We start from the raw sequence: 17,165 nt of genomic DNA on the forward strand, positions 1-17,165 counted from the left end.
CAGGGAAAAAAAAGTAGCGCAAAAATGTGAGTTTGCTCAATGCTGAAAGAATTGCCCTGCAGCAGATTATTTTCTGCACCAAATCTGCAAAGGAAAAAAAAACCTCACAGTGTGCACGACACTTCAGAATGCGCATTTGGCTTTGCTGGCAGTTTTGTGACAAAAATCTGACCACTAATGAACTGAAGCAGAAAAGAAAGAGGAATGAAAAGGTGCGGGTATTTTTTTTTCTTTTCCACAGAATTTTTATTTCACATGCATTTGTCAGAAAAATGTAGGTTTTTTAAAAAAAAATAAATAAAGTGTGTGAATTTAGCCTTAATAATTATTCATTGATGGAACCGAGGACGTCCTTGTTATTTATGAGGCTCCTAATTTTGTTATTTGGGATCTGTTTGGTGGAGAAATCTATAGATTTTATTGCTCTGTTTCATCAAACCTGTTATGTCTGATCAAAACCTGAATGTTGTTCTGGAAAGATCTGTAAAGATAGCAGCGCACAGATGAGAGGAGACGAGAGGAGAGGAGAGGAGAGGAGCTGCGGCCTGCCCGGGCTTGTGCAGGAAGTCTAGGATTTCTAGTCTATTGGAAACTGCATCAAAATTCACCGAATAAACCCGCAGTCCTATCTATCTCGCAGGTTTAGTCCTGTCTGATCGCCGGCTGCATTTTTAGTTCAGAATGTTAAACTTGTTGGATTATTCATGCAAATGCCAAAGTGCCCTGGATAATGCAAGAGCGAGCGCTAAATAATGGAATTTGTACAATTCGGGTCATTCCACGTGATTTGTGGCTGATTTCACCCAAATGGTACAATCTATGGTAAGGAAAAAAAATGAGTGCGCTCTGGTGTCCAAGTGGTAAGATTGGTCCGATCTATAGAAGCGGTGGTGGCGGCCGCTTGTTCCACTCTCGTCACGTATGGGATTCTTGGTGGTGTTTCGGGGAGAAAGCGGACCACTCTTCCATGATTAGAGCCAGCAGAACGGGAAGTGAATAGTCCTCTCTCCAGTCGGTCGTTTGGTTTAATAAAGTTTCAAAGAATTATGGAAATTTTGGATTTAAAGGGAACTTCTATCAGGATGTTATAACCCAATCCGATGACGTGCATATGAAGAGACTTTAATCCTGATTCATTTCTTACCTTTCTTTAAGAAATCTGTTTTGCAATTTTACAGAAATTCATAGTTGAAATTGTACGGTAACAACTTAAAGGGAACCTGTCACCAGATTTTTACCTATTAAACTAAGTCTCCCCTTCTGCAGCTCCTGGGCTGTGGTCTATGCAGGTGCACCTTGGCCCTGACTGCCCTTCCAGACCCCAAAAATAACTTTATAAAACCTGTCCATTAGGTATGCTAATTACCTGTGTTGGCCGGATGGGCGGGCTCATTTTCTGCTCCTGTCCGCCCTCCTGCCACTGATCGCCGTCCTTCTTTCTTGATTAATGTGATGACACTGCTGACATCATCCTCATCTCATTTTCAAATCTCGCGCCTGTGCAGTTATGGAGGCTAGCGCAGGCGCAGTTCGCTCTTCCATATTGCGGGCAGAGCAGAAAACATAACTGCTCTATTGCGCTGGTGAGCTAAATGCGCAGGCGTGAGATTATGGTTGGCGCTGTGCATGACCTCACCAGCGCCATGCTCGTACCTGCCCATAATCTCGCGCCTGCTCATTTAGCTAACCGGCGCGAGTGAGGGCAGCTGTTTTCTGCTCTGCCCGCGATATGGCAGAGCGAACTGCGCCTGCGCGAGCCTCCATAACTGCACAGGCGAGAGATTTGAAAATGCGACGAGGATGATGACAGAGGAGTCATCCCGTCAATCAAGAAAGGAGGTCGGTGATCAGTGGCAGGAGGGCGGACAGGAGCAGAAAATGAGCCCGCCCATCTGGCCAACACAGGTAATTAGCATACCTAACGGCCAGGTTTTATAAAGTTATTTTTGGGGTCTGGAAGGGGAGTCAGGGCAAAGGTGCACCTGCATAGACCACAGCCCAGGAGCTGCAGAAGGGGAGACTTTTAGTTTAACAGGGAAAATCTGGTGGCAGGTTCCCTTTAAGTGCAGTGGGCGGGACTTCCAGCTTTCCCGCCTTTCTCAATATTCCCCAGCTGCTGCCGGAGTCAGGCAGGGAATGGAGCGGTCCGGAGACCCCCGGCTGGCCCATGAGTCACGGTCTATACTCATACAGCCGTTCTCTGGCGGGCTCTCTTTGGATATCACTCCGCCGGTGCTCTTTTCTTCCTTCCTAACGTCCTGTTTTCTGCAGTCGAGGCTTCCGCCCCTCGTGGGGTTAATCCGATATCGCTCTGTGTATCTAAGAGCTGACATCTTTTATAAGGTGCAGTGGAATTTTCAGCAAATAAAGAAGGCTCTTACCTCAATTCCTCCTCTCCCCTCGCTCAGTGTTTGTTTTCGGAGATTACGGCTGTTTGCAGAAGCTTTTGGCACAGAATTTTCATCCCTTTTTAAACCTAACAATTCCAAATTCCCGGAAGTGTCCAGTATATACTGTGTCCCTCTGCGGCGACTTACATTACAATGGAGGAAAAAACATCGCCTCAAGGAGGGAATATACGTAAGGATTGTGGCCGGAGGGGTCAGCACGGATTATCATCGCCCACTGAGGAATTCACTCCATGTAAAGTAACACAGGAACCGCGCTGAAGACGGCCGAGCCCCTGTCCCCCGGGGACGAGGAACAGCTGTTACACACTGGAAATACGGCATTTTCTACAAACCAGCTTCTGATAATAGGGGGTTTAGTGTAATAAACATTGCACCTACCTTACATCTTACTCTGATAGGAAGTGATGGGACCGGCTGGAGGTCTGGGCCGAGGCACTCACGCACATGGACACTTAGTGGAGTTCCAACGCAAAATATAAGGGGAAAACCTTTCTTGCGGAGACTGACAAACCGATCTGGCTGCCAGTGAGGAGACTTATAGCTGCAATGCTCCTCTGGGGCTGATAAGAGTGCTACTTCCATTAGACCCCACTATAGCTTCTCATACAGCCAGATCAGATCTCATACTTGGCACTGATGAGGGGCAATCACCCCAAAACATCGTGTCTGCAAATTGATGTTCTGATCTGGCATAAATCCTAAGTCAGATGCAAAGGCTCGTGAAAGGGCCACTTTTGACTTTTAGGATTGTTACTTCCAATATCTGGCTCTAGAGTTTGTCTCTTTCCTCCCTGAAGAGACCATTTGAACCCGAAATTTACTACAAAGACTGGATCGGAGTCCGTCCTGAGACATCAGACTTCCAAAGTCCCTGATCCGAGTGTGAACTTGGGAACTACTACCACCAGCACGTTCATGGGGATCCCGGCCAGTGTCATTTAAAGAGGAGCAGGGGTCAAAAATGACCAGGTTTTGCTCTCACTTTATTAAAGCTCCTTCCCTTTAGTATTTCATTTGCAATTTGCTTCTTTAAATCCGTTTTTTGTTTTTTTTGTTTTGTTTTTTTGGGCCCAATATGCAAATGTTTATGGCCTTTGCATTGGGGGCATTGTTTATGGGGTAATAATGCAGAGCACTCTAAGGACATGCCGGGCACCACCAGGAATCCTGAGAGCAATGCTCCATTAGTACGGAACATAAATTAAACTGGCATACTAAACAAGGCTCATATTTCTGGAATAAAATATAAAGAAAAACTGGCCACTTTTCACCTTTTTGAAGGGAATATGTCAGGAGGATTTCACACCCCAAACTATATGCATTTGTAGATCTTTCAAAGACGACTAGCGATACCTTTTACATGGCCGGTCCTTTCCGCCGTTAAAAAAAAAGTGTCTTAATTGGTTTTCAAATAAGTCTGACGAGCTTTTTGTAGATCTGAAGCCTCTGTCACTCCAGCTCTATTCCCCGCCTCCTCCAACTTTAATGACAGCCTTTATGCTTTGTGACTTCATGATTAGCTGCCAATAGGCAAGGAATAGATGTCACAACTCACATGACCGGAAAGGAAGGGGTGGCTGGAAGTGGGGTCCCTGCGCTTACCCTCAAGCTAGGGGGGTACCTCAGGCTTACCCTCAACTTAGAGGTACGCTTTAAGGTAGTGAGGTCTGAGCCCCCAAGCTCTCCGTATCGCCTGTCTTGGCCCTGATGATAATATACTCCTCCGCACCCACCTCCCAAGGGGACAGACTAGAACGGACATCACCCAAACCCCAGCAACAAACAGACGGGATAATTACAACACTCATACCAGGCACTGGCGCTCGGTGTACCCTTGCCGTGGCCCGTGTAGTTCAGAGCAGCTACTCAATGTCCATCTACATCCACCTCTCCTCCTTGATGAACACCTCAGAGGAGGTGGAGATGGAAGACAAGTGTAAGGACCACTGGGCCACCAGACGAGTGCACTGGGCCACCAGACGAGTGCACTGGGCCACCAGACGAGTGCACTGTGCTTGGTTTGGACAGTCTTTTTGCACTTTAAGCAGCTGATCTTTTCACCGTGATGCGGGTGCTACATCTGTTGCCGCTCACCAGACATGGACGCTCTGACGCCTGCTCTCCGGCCGGATATTGTGATCACTGATGAACACTTGGTAACATCGGCCACTGATAGTCCGCAGGGTGGTTGCGGTCATCCTGGGATCTGCTCCTCTTCAGATAATGACTAAGAACAATAATGTGATGTATTTGTTTTCCTGGAAGTTGATTCTTTTCATCCCTGCACGTCCAGATGCTGCAGGGTGCACTTATTAATCATCTGGATTGCATTAATGGTGACACCGCAGCTCAACAATGGATGTGCAAAGCTCACGCGGTTTTGCAATGTGTTCATTGGCTGCTTAGTTTTTGCAGGTTTTTGCTATTTAATCTGACAGCAGCATAATGTAGCCATTGAGAGCCGGATTCCAGGGATGTGTCACTTCTTAGGCTGTGTGCTGCAGTTTACATATAATGAGTGTTTATCAGCAGAAGATTATCACTGCAGGACTAGGTGTCACGTGACCAGCAGTCAGGCTAATCTGTGTAACCCCGCCCCCACCACTGATTGGCTGCTTTCTGACCGTGTACGCAGGAAACTGTCAGGATTGTGGGCGGAGTTTTACAGAGCAGTTTTCTGACCATGGCTACATCTACAACAGAGAAAATGCCGATTGTAGCAATGCACCAAGCAGCCCGGTAAGTGATACATCCCTGGAATCAGGGTCTCAGCCACTACATTTGTGCTGCCCTCAGATAACATAGCAAAAACTTGCTGATTAGACTCCCCCTTAATGAATCTGGAGCCGCTGAGTGTCTTGTGCTTTGCCACAAATCTTACTCCTGTTGGAGACTGGAGTATAGCTTGCGGTGTATGTATGCCCCAGGCCATGGCTGTGGTGGTGAAGCCCCCTTCCATTTTGGCCGAGCTGTGTGAATCTAGCATGGGGGAGGGGGAGAAATGTCTACAACATGTAATAAATATGGTACAAGTCATGAAAGACCAAGGACCCCAGAGCTGCACTGCAACAGTGCTAACCACCGAGCCACCAGGCTAGCCAACAGGCTAACCACCGAGCCACCATGCTAGCCAACAGGCTAACCACCGAGCCACCAGGCTAGCCACCAGGCTAACCACCGAGCCACCAGGCTAACCACCGAGCCACCAGGCTAACCACCGAGCCACCAGGCTAACCACCGAGCCACCAGGCTAGCCACCGAGCCACCATGCTAGCCACCAAGCCACGCCAGTGGCTACAGACTTTCCCACTTTTATCCACACCATAATGCATTCTTTCCACATGCGGCAGCAGGATATCTGCCGCGGGGCCGTGTCTGCCGCGGGGCCGTGTCTGCCGCGGGGCTGTGTCTTCCATAGGGCTGTCTCTTCTGTGGCTCGGGAGACTTTACAAGCTGCGAGCTGCAGAAAATAGGGGTGTAGGGGCCATGACGTAGATGTGAGGAGCCGGCTGTTGTCAGATTCTGGAAATAGCACATCCTGAGACGAGTGTCTCCTCATGCGGTGCCGGCGGTGTCTACACCCTGCGTAGTGACCGCTCTGCTGCCCGGCTCCTTCCGGAGATTCCTGCGGATTATGTACCGTCCTCGGCTCGGTCTGACTCACAGAATGCAGGTAACTGTCAGATCGTGTCATCTCCTGGATCGGCCGTTTCTTTCTAGACTGAGCCTACGTGAAAGCTATAGTCAGAGAGCAGAGATCCGTCAGATCCCGGAGAGCAGAGATCCGTCAGATCCCGGAGAGCAGAGATCCGTCAGATCCCGGAGAGCAGAGATCCGTCAGATCCCGGAGAGCAGAGATCCGTCAGATCCCGGAGAGCAGAGATCCGTCAGATCCCGGAGAGCAGAGATCCGTCAGATCCCGGAGAGCAGAGATCCGTCAGATCCCGGAGAGCAGAGATCCGTCAGATCCCGGAGAGCAGAGATCCGTCAGATCCCGGAGAGCAGAGATCCGTCAGATCCCGGAGAGCAGAGATCCGTCAGATCCCGGAGAGCAGAGATCCGTCAGATCCCGGAGAGCAGAGATCCGTCAGATCCCGGAGGACTGATGGATTTGGAGCGTTTTTGTTTTTTTTTTGCAGAACACTCTGCTAGATCATGCACGGACAGACCCTGTGCAGCTAAAGATGGTAGAACGTGTTTAAGGAAAACCATATAGAAATTTCCTTAATAGTGATGAGTGCGCACCACCGTGATCTGGTCTCAGAGCGCGCACCACCGTGATCGGGTCTCAGAGCGCGCACCACCGTGATCGGGTCTCAGAGCGCGCACCACCGTGATCGGGTCTCAGAGCGCGCACCACCGTGATCGGGTCTCAGAGCGCGCACCACCGTGATCGGGTCTCAGAGCGCGCACCACCGTGATCGGGTCTCAGAGCGCGCACCACCGTGATCTGGTCTCAGAGCGCGCACCACCGTGATCTGGTCTCAGAGCGCGCACCACCGTGATCGGGTCTCAGAGCGCGCACCACCGTGATCGGGTCTCAGAGCGCGCACCACCGTGATCGGGTCTCAGAGCGCGCACCACCGTGATCGGGTCTCAGAGCGCGCACCACCGTGATCGGGTCTCAGAGCGCGCACCACCGTGATCGGGTCTCAGAGCGCGCACCACCGTGATCGGGTCTCAGAGCGCGCACCACCGTGATCGGGTCTCAGAGCGTACCACCATGATCGGGTCTCAGAGCGCGCACCACCATGATCGGGTCTCAGAGCGCGCACCACCATGATCGGGTCTCAGAGCGCGCAGAGGGACGCAACTCAACTGCCGACTGTAATGGAAGTCACCGGGGAACTGGAACATTTTTCCTGGAGATCTTCAGGAGTTCCCCATTGACTCCCACTATATTCAGTACATGAATCACGCCTGTCCGACTACTCATTACAAGTACCGCGCACCCGAGCATGGTAGTGCCCACTCATCACTAGTTACCAGTACTGAGCACCCGAGCATGGTAGTGCCCACTCATCACTAGTTACCAGTACTGAGCACCCGAGCATGGTAGTGCCCACTCATCACTAGTTACCAGTACTGAGCACCCGAGCATGGTAGTGCTCGCTCATCACTAGTTACCAGTACTGAGCACCCGAGCATGGTAGTGCTCGCTCATCACTAGTTACCAGTACTGAGCACCCGAGCATGGTAGTGCCCACTCATCACTAGTTACCAGTACTGAGCTCCTGAGCATGGTAGTGCCCGCTCATCACTACTTACCAGTACTGAGCACCTGAGCATGGTAGTGCCCGCTCATCACTAGTTACCAGTACTGAGCTCCTGAGCATGGTAGTGCCCGCTCATCACTACTTACCAGTACTGAGCACCCGAGCATGGTAGTGCCCGCTCATTACTAGATACCAGTACTGAGCACCCGAGCATGGTAGTGCCCGCTCATCACTAGTTACCAGTACAGAGCACCTGAACATGGTAGTGCCCGCTCATCACTAGTTACCAGTACAGAGCACCTGAACATGGTAGTGCCCGCTCATCACTAGTTACCAGTACTGAGCACCCGAGCATGGTAGTGCCCGCTCATCACTAGTTACCAGTACAGAGCACCTGTGCATGGTAGTGCCCGCTCATCACTAGTTACCAGTACCGAGCACCTGAGCATGGTAGTGTCCGCTCATCACTAGTTACCAGTACCGAGCACCCGAGCATGGTAGTGCCCGCTCATCACTAGTTACCAGTACCGAGCACCCGAGCATGGTAGTGCCCGCTCATCACTAGTTACCAGTACTGAGCACCAGAGCACGGTAGTGCCCGCTCATCACTAGTTACCAGTACTGAGCACCCGAGCATGGTAGTGCCCACTCATCACTAGTTACCAGTACAGAGCACCCGAGCATGGTAGTGCTCGCTCATCACTAGTTACCAGTACCGAGCACCTGTGCATGGTAGTGCCCGCTCATCACTAGTTACCAGTACCGAGCACCTGAGCATGGTAGTGTCCGCTCATCACTAGTTACCAGTACCGAGCACCCGAGCATGGTAGTGCCCGCTCATCACTAGTTACCAGTACCGAGCACCCGAGCATGGTAGTGCCCGCTCATCACTAGTTACCAGTACTGAGCACCCGAGCATGGTAGTGCCCGCTCATCACTAGTTACCAGTACTGAGCACCTGAGCATGGTAGTGGCCACTCATCGCTAGTTACCAGTACTGAGCACCGGAGCATGGTAGTGCCCGCTCATCGCTAGTTACCAGTACTGAGTACCCGAGCATGGTAGTGTCTGCTCATCACTAGTTACCAGTACTGAGTACCCGAGCATGGTAGTGTCTGCTCATCACTAGTTACCAGTACTGAGTACCCGAGCATGGTAGTGCCCGCTCATCACTAGTTACCAGTACTGAGTACCCGAGCATGGTAGTGCCCGCTCATCACTAGTTACCAGTACTGAGCACCCGAGCATGGTAGTGCCCGCTCATCACTAGTTACCAGTACAGAGCACCTGAGCATGGTAGTGGCCACTCATCGCTAGTTACCAGTACTGAGCACCTGAGCATGGTAGTGCCCGCTCATCGCTAGTTACCAGTACCGAGCACCCGAGCATGGTAGTGCCCGCTCATCGCTAGTTACCAGTACCGAGCATGGTAGTGCCCGCTCATCACTAGTTACCAGTACTGAGCACCCGAGCATGGTAGTGCCCGCTCATCACTAGTTACCAGTACTGAGCACCCGAGCATGGTAGTGCCCGCTCATCACTAGTTACCAGTACTGAGCACCCGAGCATGGTAGTGTCCGCTCATCACTAGTTACCAGTACCGAGCACCCGAGCATGGTAGTGCCCGCTCATCACTAGTTACCAGTACAGAGCACCTGAGCATGGTAGTGCCCGCTCATCACTAGTTACCAGTACTGAGCACCTGAGCATGGTAGTGGCCACTCATCACTAGTTACCAGTACTGAGCACCGGAGCATGGTAGTGCCCGCTCATCGCTAGTTACCAGTACCGAGCACCCGAGCATGGTAGTGCCCGCTCATCGCTAGTTACCAGTACCGAGCATGGTAGTGCCCGCTCATCGCTAGTTACCAGTACTGAGCACCCGAGCATGGTAGTGCCCGCTCATCACTAGTTACCAGTACTGAGCACCCGAGCATGGTAGTGCCCGCTCATCACTAGTTACCAGTACTGAGCACCCGAGCATGGTAGTGTCCGCTCATCACTAGTTACCAGTACCGAGCACCCGAGCATGGTAGTGCCCGCTCATCACTAGTTACCAGTACAGAGCACCTGAGCATGGTAGTGCCCGCTCATCACTAGTTACCAGTACAGAGCACCTGAGCATGGTAGTGCCTGCTCATCACTAGTTACCAGTACTGAGCACCAGAGCATGGTAGTGCCCGCTCATCACTAGTTACTAGTACTGAGCACCCGAGCATGGTAGTGCCCGCTCATCACTAGTTACCAGTACTGAGCACCCGAGCATGGTAGTGTCCGCTCATCACTAGTTACCAGTACCGAGCACCCGAGCATGGTAGTGCCCGCTCATCACTAGTTACCAGTACTGAGCACCCGAGCATGGTAGTGCCCGCTCATCACTAGTTACCAGTACCGAGCACCCGAGCATGGTAATGCCCGCTCATCACTAGTTACCAGTACTGAGCACCCGAGCATGGTAGTGCCCGCTCATCACTAGTTACCAGTACTGAGCACCCGAGCATGGTAGTGCCCGCTCATCACTAGTTACCAGTACTGAGCACCCGAGCATGGTAGTGCCCGCTCATCACTAGTTACCAGTACTGAGCACCCGAGCATGGTAGTGCCCGCTCATCACTAGTTACCAGTACTGAGCTCCTGAGCATGGTAGTGCCCGCTCATCACTACTTACCAGTACTGAGCACCTGAGCATGGTAGTGCCCGCTCATCACTAGTTACCAGTACTGAGCACCCGAGCATGGTAGTGCTCGCTCATCACTAGTTACCAGTACCGAGCACCCGAGCATGGTAGTGCCCGCTCATCACTAGTTACCAGTACTGAGCACCCGAGCATGGTAGTGCCCGGTCATCACTATTTCTTAACCCTACGTTTAGAAAGCAAATGAACAATAAAAGTGAGGGTGCACAATGCCTTTTTACCTAATTTGCATCACTGTAAATTTCAGTTTATTTTGATGAGATTTTAAACCCCAACCTTAATTATTGGGGGTTGTGTAGCGGTCACTGATGTACTGGACATTACTTTTCACATGTTGTGTGAGGGAGTTTCTCGGGAGGACACACTGATGGGTTATGGATGGTGATCGCTGTGGTCATCGCTGGTTCCTTCTTTCGGGTCCTGTCCCCTGGATCTCGGGTCCTGTCCCCTGGATCTCGGGTCCTGTCCCCTGGATCTCGGGTCCTGTCCCCTGGATCTCGGGTCCTGTCCCCTGGATCTCGATCTCGTGTTCTGTTTGTTGTATTTGGATCTGGCACCATTCACATTCAGATTTAGCTGGAGTTACCGGCATGGCCGCATTTATTATCCAGCAAAGCCGCATATAGGAGGGAGGCCATAGTGTGGATAAGCGTTGAACGGCGCCGTCCTCTGCAGACTGTGTCTGCGGAAGATTCCTGTGATATTCGGCGGTGGTTTTGGCTGCGGTAATGGAGCAGATTTATCTGACACTGGTGACGTCCATGGAATCACTCGCTACATAAACGGATATCCTGTAAATGGTAAATCCGCAGCCGAGGACCATGTGCTGCAGATATTCTGTGCGGCGAGTGCATGAGATGTGCTAAATCCTACCGTGCTGCAGGTTTATGTGTCAGGTCCTGATTAAACATTGTAAATCCAGGCCCTGCCGTCTCCGTGTACCCTGCGCGGTCTGTGTGGATACCCTGCGCGGTCTGTGTGGATACCCTGCGCGGTCTGTGTGGATACCCTGCGCGGTCTGTGTGGATACCCTGCGCGGTCTGTGTGGATACCTTGCGTGTTCTGCGTGTATACCCTGCGCGGTCTGTAGAATCACTTGGTTTCGGATAACAATGATGGAGGCGTACGGACAGATTGCTGGATCTGTTGCATCGTATTTCCGAGCGGTGAGCACGTTGCAGTATGGATTTTCCAAGACTTGTTCCTTCCATCCCGCACTTTCCCAGCCTCTGCCGGCTCCTCAGCACCTGCCTCGTTCCTTCTCCCCCTCCTCAGCACCTGCCTCGTTCCTTCTCCCCCTCCTCAGCACCTGCCTCGTTCCTTCTCCCCCTCCTCAGCACCTGCCTCGCTCCTTCTCCCCCTCCTCAGCACCTGCCTCGCTCCTTCCATCCCGCACTTTCCCAGCCTCTGCCGGCTCCTCAGCACCTGCCTCGCTCCTTCTCTTCCTCCTCAGCACCTGCCTCGCTCCTTCTCCCCCTCCTCAGCACCTGCCTCGCTCCTTCTCCCCCTCCTCAGCACCTGCCTCGCTCCTTCCATCCCGCACTTTCCCAGCCTCTGCCGGCTCCTCGGCACCTGCCTCATTCCTTCCATCCCGCACTTTCCCAGCCTCTGCCGGCTCCTCAGCACCTGCCTCGCTCCTTCCATCCCGCACTTTCCCAGCCTCTGCCGGCTCCTCGGCACCTGCCTCATTCCTTCCATCCCGCACTTTCCCAGCCTCTGCCGGCTCCTCAGCACCTGCCTCGCTCCTTCCATCCCGCACTTTCCCAGCCTCTGCGGCTCCTCGGCACCTGCCTCGTTCCTTCCATCCTGCACTTTCCCAGCCTCTGCGGCTCCTCAGCACCTGCCTCGTTCCTTCCATCCTGCACTTTCCCAGCCTCTGCGGCTCCTCAGCACCTGCCTCGTTCCTTCCATCCCGCACTTTCCCAGCTTCTCCCCCTCCTTGGCACCTGCCTCATTCCTTCCATCCCGCACTTTCCCAGCTTCTCCCCCTCCTCGGCACCTGCCTCGCTCCTTCCATCCCGCACTTTCCCAGCCTCTGCGGCTCCTCAGCACCTGCCTCGCTCCTTCCATCCCGCACTTTCCCAGCCTCTGCGGCTCCTCAGCACCTGCCTCGTTCCTTCCATCCCGCACTTTCCCAGCTTCTCCCCCTCCTTGGCACCTGCCTCATTCCTTCCATCCCGCACTTTCCCAGCTTCTCCCCCTCCTCGGCACCTGCCTCGCTCCTTCCATCCCGCACTTTCCCAGCCTCTGCGGCTCCTCAGCACCTGCCTCGCTCCTTCCATCCCGCACTTTCCCAGCTTCTCCCCCTCCTTGGCACCTGCCTCGCTCCTTCCATCCCGCACTTTCCCAGCTTCTCCCCCTCCTCAGCACCTGCCTCGTTCCTTCCATCCCGCACTTTCCCAGCCTCTGCGGCTCCTTGGCACCTGCCTCGCTCCTTCCATCCCGCACTTTCCCAGCTTCTCCCCCTCCTTGGCACCTGCCTCGCTCCTTCCATCCCGCACTTTCCCAGCTTCTCCCCCTCCTCAGCACCTGCCTCGTTCCTTCCATCCCGCACTTTCCCAGCTTCTCCCCCTCCTCAGCACCTGCCTCGTTCCTTCTCCCCCTCCTCAGCACCTGCCTCGTTCCTTCCATCCCGCACTTTCCCAGCTTCTCCCCCTCCTCAGCACCTGCCTCGTTCCTTCCATCCCGCACTTTCCCAGCTTCTCCCCCTCCTCAGCACCTGCCTCGTTCCTTCTCCCCCTCCTCAGCACCTGCCTCGCTCCTTCCATCCCGCACTTTCCCAGCTTCTCCCCCTCCTTGGCACCTGCCTCGCTCCTTCCATCCCGCACTTTCCCAGCTTCTCCCCCTCCTCAGCACCTGCCTCGTTCCTTCCATCCCGCACTTTCCCAGCCTCTGCGGCTCCTCGGCACCTGCCTCGTTCCTTCTCCCTCTTCTCGGCTCAGTGGAGTGGATGGAATTTTGTTTAGACACATCCTGGAGATTGTTTGCTGTGACATTTGTGCTACTGCACCATACCTGCGCGGAGCAAGTGACCGGCCGCTTTGTCAGGCGCCTCGTCCCATCCAGGGACCACGGCCACATGCTTTACAAAGCATTATTTTTATCCAAATTCCCCAAAAACTTGGAATTACTGACCTCTCCCTGTCCATCAGGCTCTGAGCTATATTATTTCCAGGTGAAATCTCCTATAGATGTCACACCAGTTTCTGTTCAGATAATCACCCAGCTTTCTCCAGATTGGAAAAACATGCCATGACGCAGACAGCTCTGCTACATCCGTGTAGACCCGGGCTGATGGAGCGCTTGTCTGTCATCAGAAGAGGATCCAGCAAACCTGCCATGCAGAGTAGGGGAGTGCCGCGTCTGAGGAGGGGGTTTTCTTTCTCCAATATATGCGGATTGTCCGTCTACTAGGACCTCCATAGATGCCTGGTAGACACTTACTTTGTGTCCTAAAACCTGTGCTTGGGCCAGAATTTGCAGCCAGAATCATAACCATCAGGATAAGGCTGTTCTGAAAGTCCGATGCAGATTTTGTTGCCTTTAGCAGAAAAAAAACACCAAAATGATAAAATGACGGATACAACGGCCGGACCCAAATGTACGACAACAAGGACCATCAATGATGCAATTTACACCAACATTTATTTATTTTTTCTTATAACACCTATGGAAGAAATTAATCATCCAACATTCCGAAAACTGGAGGTAGAAAGTCACACGTGTTTTGTGCAACACCCACTCTGCCAACTTTGTACTAAGTGAAGGCGAAGCTAGGCGAGAACAGATGGGGCTGATCGGGGGTGGGGCTGATCGGGGGTGGGGCTGATCGGGGGTGGGGCTGATCGGGGGTGGGGCTGATGCAGTGTGTACATGTTGCACACTCCTCTTAATGAATGTGGTGCACCGTTCTACGGAGGACCCTGGATCAAGACTGATGGAAAAAAAAGCCGAAGTTAATTTCTTCCTGACTGTGTCGGACCCTTCTACCAGTTTGTGTATTATATGTGACGTTTTTGGTTAGTTTTTTTTCCCAGTGATTTGCAAAAACTTCCCATTACGCAAAACAGTGTTTTGGTTTTTTTCTTTTACTTTAGAAAGTGCAGCTGTCTGCCGCATGTCCGAGTATTGCAGCTGTCTGCCGCATGTCCGAGTATTGCAGCTGTCTGCCGCATGTCCGAGTATTGCAGCTGTCTGCCGCATGTCCGAGTATTGCAGATGTCTGCCGCATGTACGAGTATTGCAGATTTCTGCCGCATGTACGAGTATTGCAGATTTCTGCCGCATGTCCGAGTATTGCAGCTGTCTGCCGCATGTCCGAGTATTGCAGCTGTCTGCCGCATGTCCGAGTATTGCAGCTGTCTGCCGCATGTCCGAGTATTGCAGCTGTCTGCCGCATGTCCGAGTATTGCAGCTGTCTGCCGCATGTCCGAGTATTGCAGCTGTCTGCCGCATGTCCGAGTATTGCAGCTGTCTGCCGCATGTCCGAGTATTGCAGATGTCTGCCGCATGTACGAGTATTGCAGATTTCTGCCGCATGTACGAGTATTGCAGATTTCTGCCGCATGTCCGAGTATTGCAGCTGTCTGCCGCATGTCCGAGTATTGCAGAGGTCTGCCGCATGTCCGAGTATTGCAGAGGTCTGCCGCATGTCCGAGTATTGCAGAGGTCTGCCGCATGTCCGAGTATTGCAGATGTCTGCCGCATGTCCGAGTATTGCAGATTTCTGCCGCATGTCCGAGTATTGCAGATTTCTGCCGCATGTCCGAGTATTGCAGCTGTCTGCCGCATGTCCGAGTATTGCAGAGGTCTGCCGCATGTCCGAGTATTGCAGAGGTCTGCCGCATGTCCGAGTATTGCAGAGGTCTGCCGCATGTCCGAGTATTGCAGAGGTCTGCCGCATGTCCGAGTATTGCAGAGGTCTGCCGCATGTCCGAGTATTGCAGAGGTCTGCCGCATGTACGAGTATTGCAGATTTCTGCCGCATGTACGAGTATTGCAGAGGTCTGCCGCATGTGCGAGTATTGCAGAGGGCTGCCACATGTACGAGTGTTGCAGATGTCTGCCGCATGTACGAGTGTTGCAGATGTCTGCCGCATGTACGAGTATTGCAGATGTCTGCCGCATGTACGTGTATTGCAGAGGGCTGCCACATGTACGAGTGTTGCAGATGTCTGCCGCATGTACGTGTATTGCAGAGGTCTGCCGCATGTGCGTGTATTGCAGAGGTCTGCCGCATGTACGAGTATTGCAGATTTCTGCCGCATGTACGAGTATTGCAGATGTCTGCCGCACGTCCGAGTGTTGCAGAGGTCTGCCGCACGTACGAGTATTGCAGAGGTCTGCCGCACGTACGAGTATTGCAGAGGTCTGCCGCACGTGCGAGTATTGCAGAGGTCTGCCGCATGTGCGAGTATTGCAGAGGTCTGCCGCATGTGCGAGTATTGCAGAGGTCTGCCGCATGTGCGAGTGTTGCAGAGGTCTGCCGCATGTGCGAGTATTGCAGAGGTCTGCCGCATGTACGAGTATTGCAGAGGTCTGCCGCATGTACGAGTATTGCAGAGGTCTGCCGCATGTACGAGTATTGCAGCTGTCTGCCGCATGTACGAGTATTGCAGCGGTCTGCCGCATGTACGAGAGTTGCAGCTGTCTGCCGCATGTACTAGTATTGCAGCTGTCTGCCGCATGTACGAGTATTGCAGATGTCTGCCGCATGTACGAGTATTGCAGATTTCTGCCGCATGTCCGAGTATTGCAGCTGTCTGCCGCATGTCCGAGTATTGCAGCTGTCTGCCGCATGTCCGAGTATTGCAGCTGTCTGCCGCATGTCCGAGTATTGCAGCTGTCTGCCGCATGTCCGAGTATTGCAGCTGTCTGCCGCATGTCCGAGTATTGCAGCTGTCTGCCGCATGTCCGAGTGTTGCAGCTGTCTGCCGCATGTCCGAGTGTTGCAGCTGTCTGCCGCATGTCCGAGTGTTGCAGATGTCTGCCGCATGTCCGAGTGTTGCAGAGGTCTGCCGCATGTACGAGTATTGCAGCTGTCTGCCGCATGTCCGAGTGTTGCAGAGGTCTGCCGCATGTCCGAGTGTTGCAGAGGTCTGCCGCATGTCCGAGTGTTGCAGAGGTCTGCCGCATGTCCGAGTGTTGCAGAGGTCTGCCGCATGTCCGAGTGTTGCAGAGGTCTGCCGCATGTACGAGTGTTGCAGAGGTCTGCCGCATGTCCGAGTGTTGCAGAGGTCTGCCGCATGTACGAGTATTGCAGCTGTCTGCCGCATGTCCGAGTATTGCAGCTGTCTGCCGCATGTCCGAGTATTGCAGCTGTCTGCCGCATGTCCGAGTATTGCAGCTGTCTGCCGCATGTCCGAGTATTGCAGCTGTCTGCCGCATGTCCGAGTATTGCAGCTGTCTGCCGCATGTCCGAGTATTGCAGATTTCTGCCGCACGATCAGAGAAGTTGCGTCCAGTAAATGGAATATAAGCCTCATTACATAGGGCTCCGCCTCATGAATGTAGTAAAACTGCACCGTGCGGAGTCGGCCACATCGGGAGCCCCTGAAATCTAATGTGGGGCGGCCGTCCTTTGAGTCATGGGGCACCAGGTTCCTCTTAGAGATATCGGCGTCTTCACTTGTGTATGTTACGTAAGAGCGGTCACATGACACATTCCAGGTTTCCCGTGTAATATTTCTGCAGCGTGTTCCTATTGTTTTCAGCACAGATTTTCCTTCTGCTCCCACCATATTTTGACCCCAGCTTAAAGGGACTGTCTATTTTAGGGAACCAGTTTTTTATTTATTTTACTTAAATGCACAAATTTGGAGCTAAAAGTCCTTTTTGCAGTTG

The 17,165-nt window shown here is 52.7% G+C and overlaps 1 protein-coding gene across 1 annotated transcript in view; it reads left to right on the forward strand.

Annotated features, from left to right (window-relative positions):
- The window catches only part of LAMC1 (laminin subunit gamma 1), a 205,181-nt gene that overhangs the window by 86,101 nt on the left and 101,915 nt on the right, over positions 1-17,165 (forward strand). The window lies entirely within an intron of this gene.

Source organism: Anomaloglossus baeobatrachus, chromosome 8, assembly GCF_048569485.1.
Source record: "Anomaloglossus baeobatrachus isolate aAnoBae1 chromosome 8, aAnoBae1.hap1, whole genome shotgun sequence".
NCBI lineage: Eukaryota > Metazoa > Chordata > Amphibia > Anura > Aromobatidae > Anomaloglossus > Anomaloglossus baeobatrachus.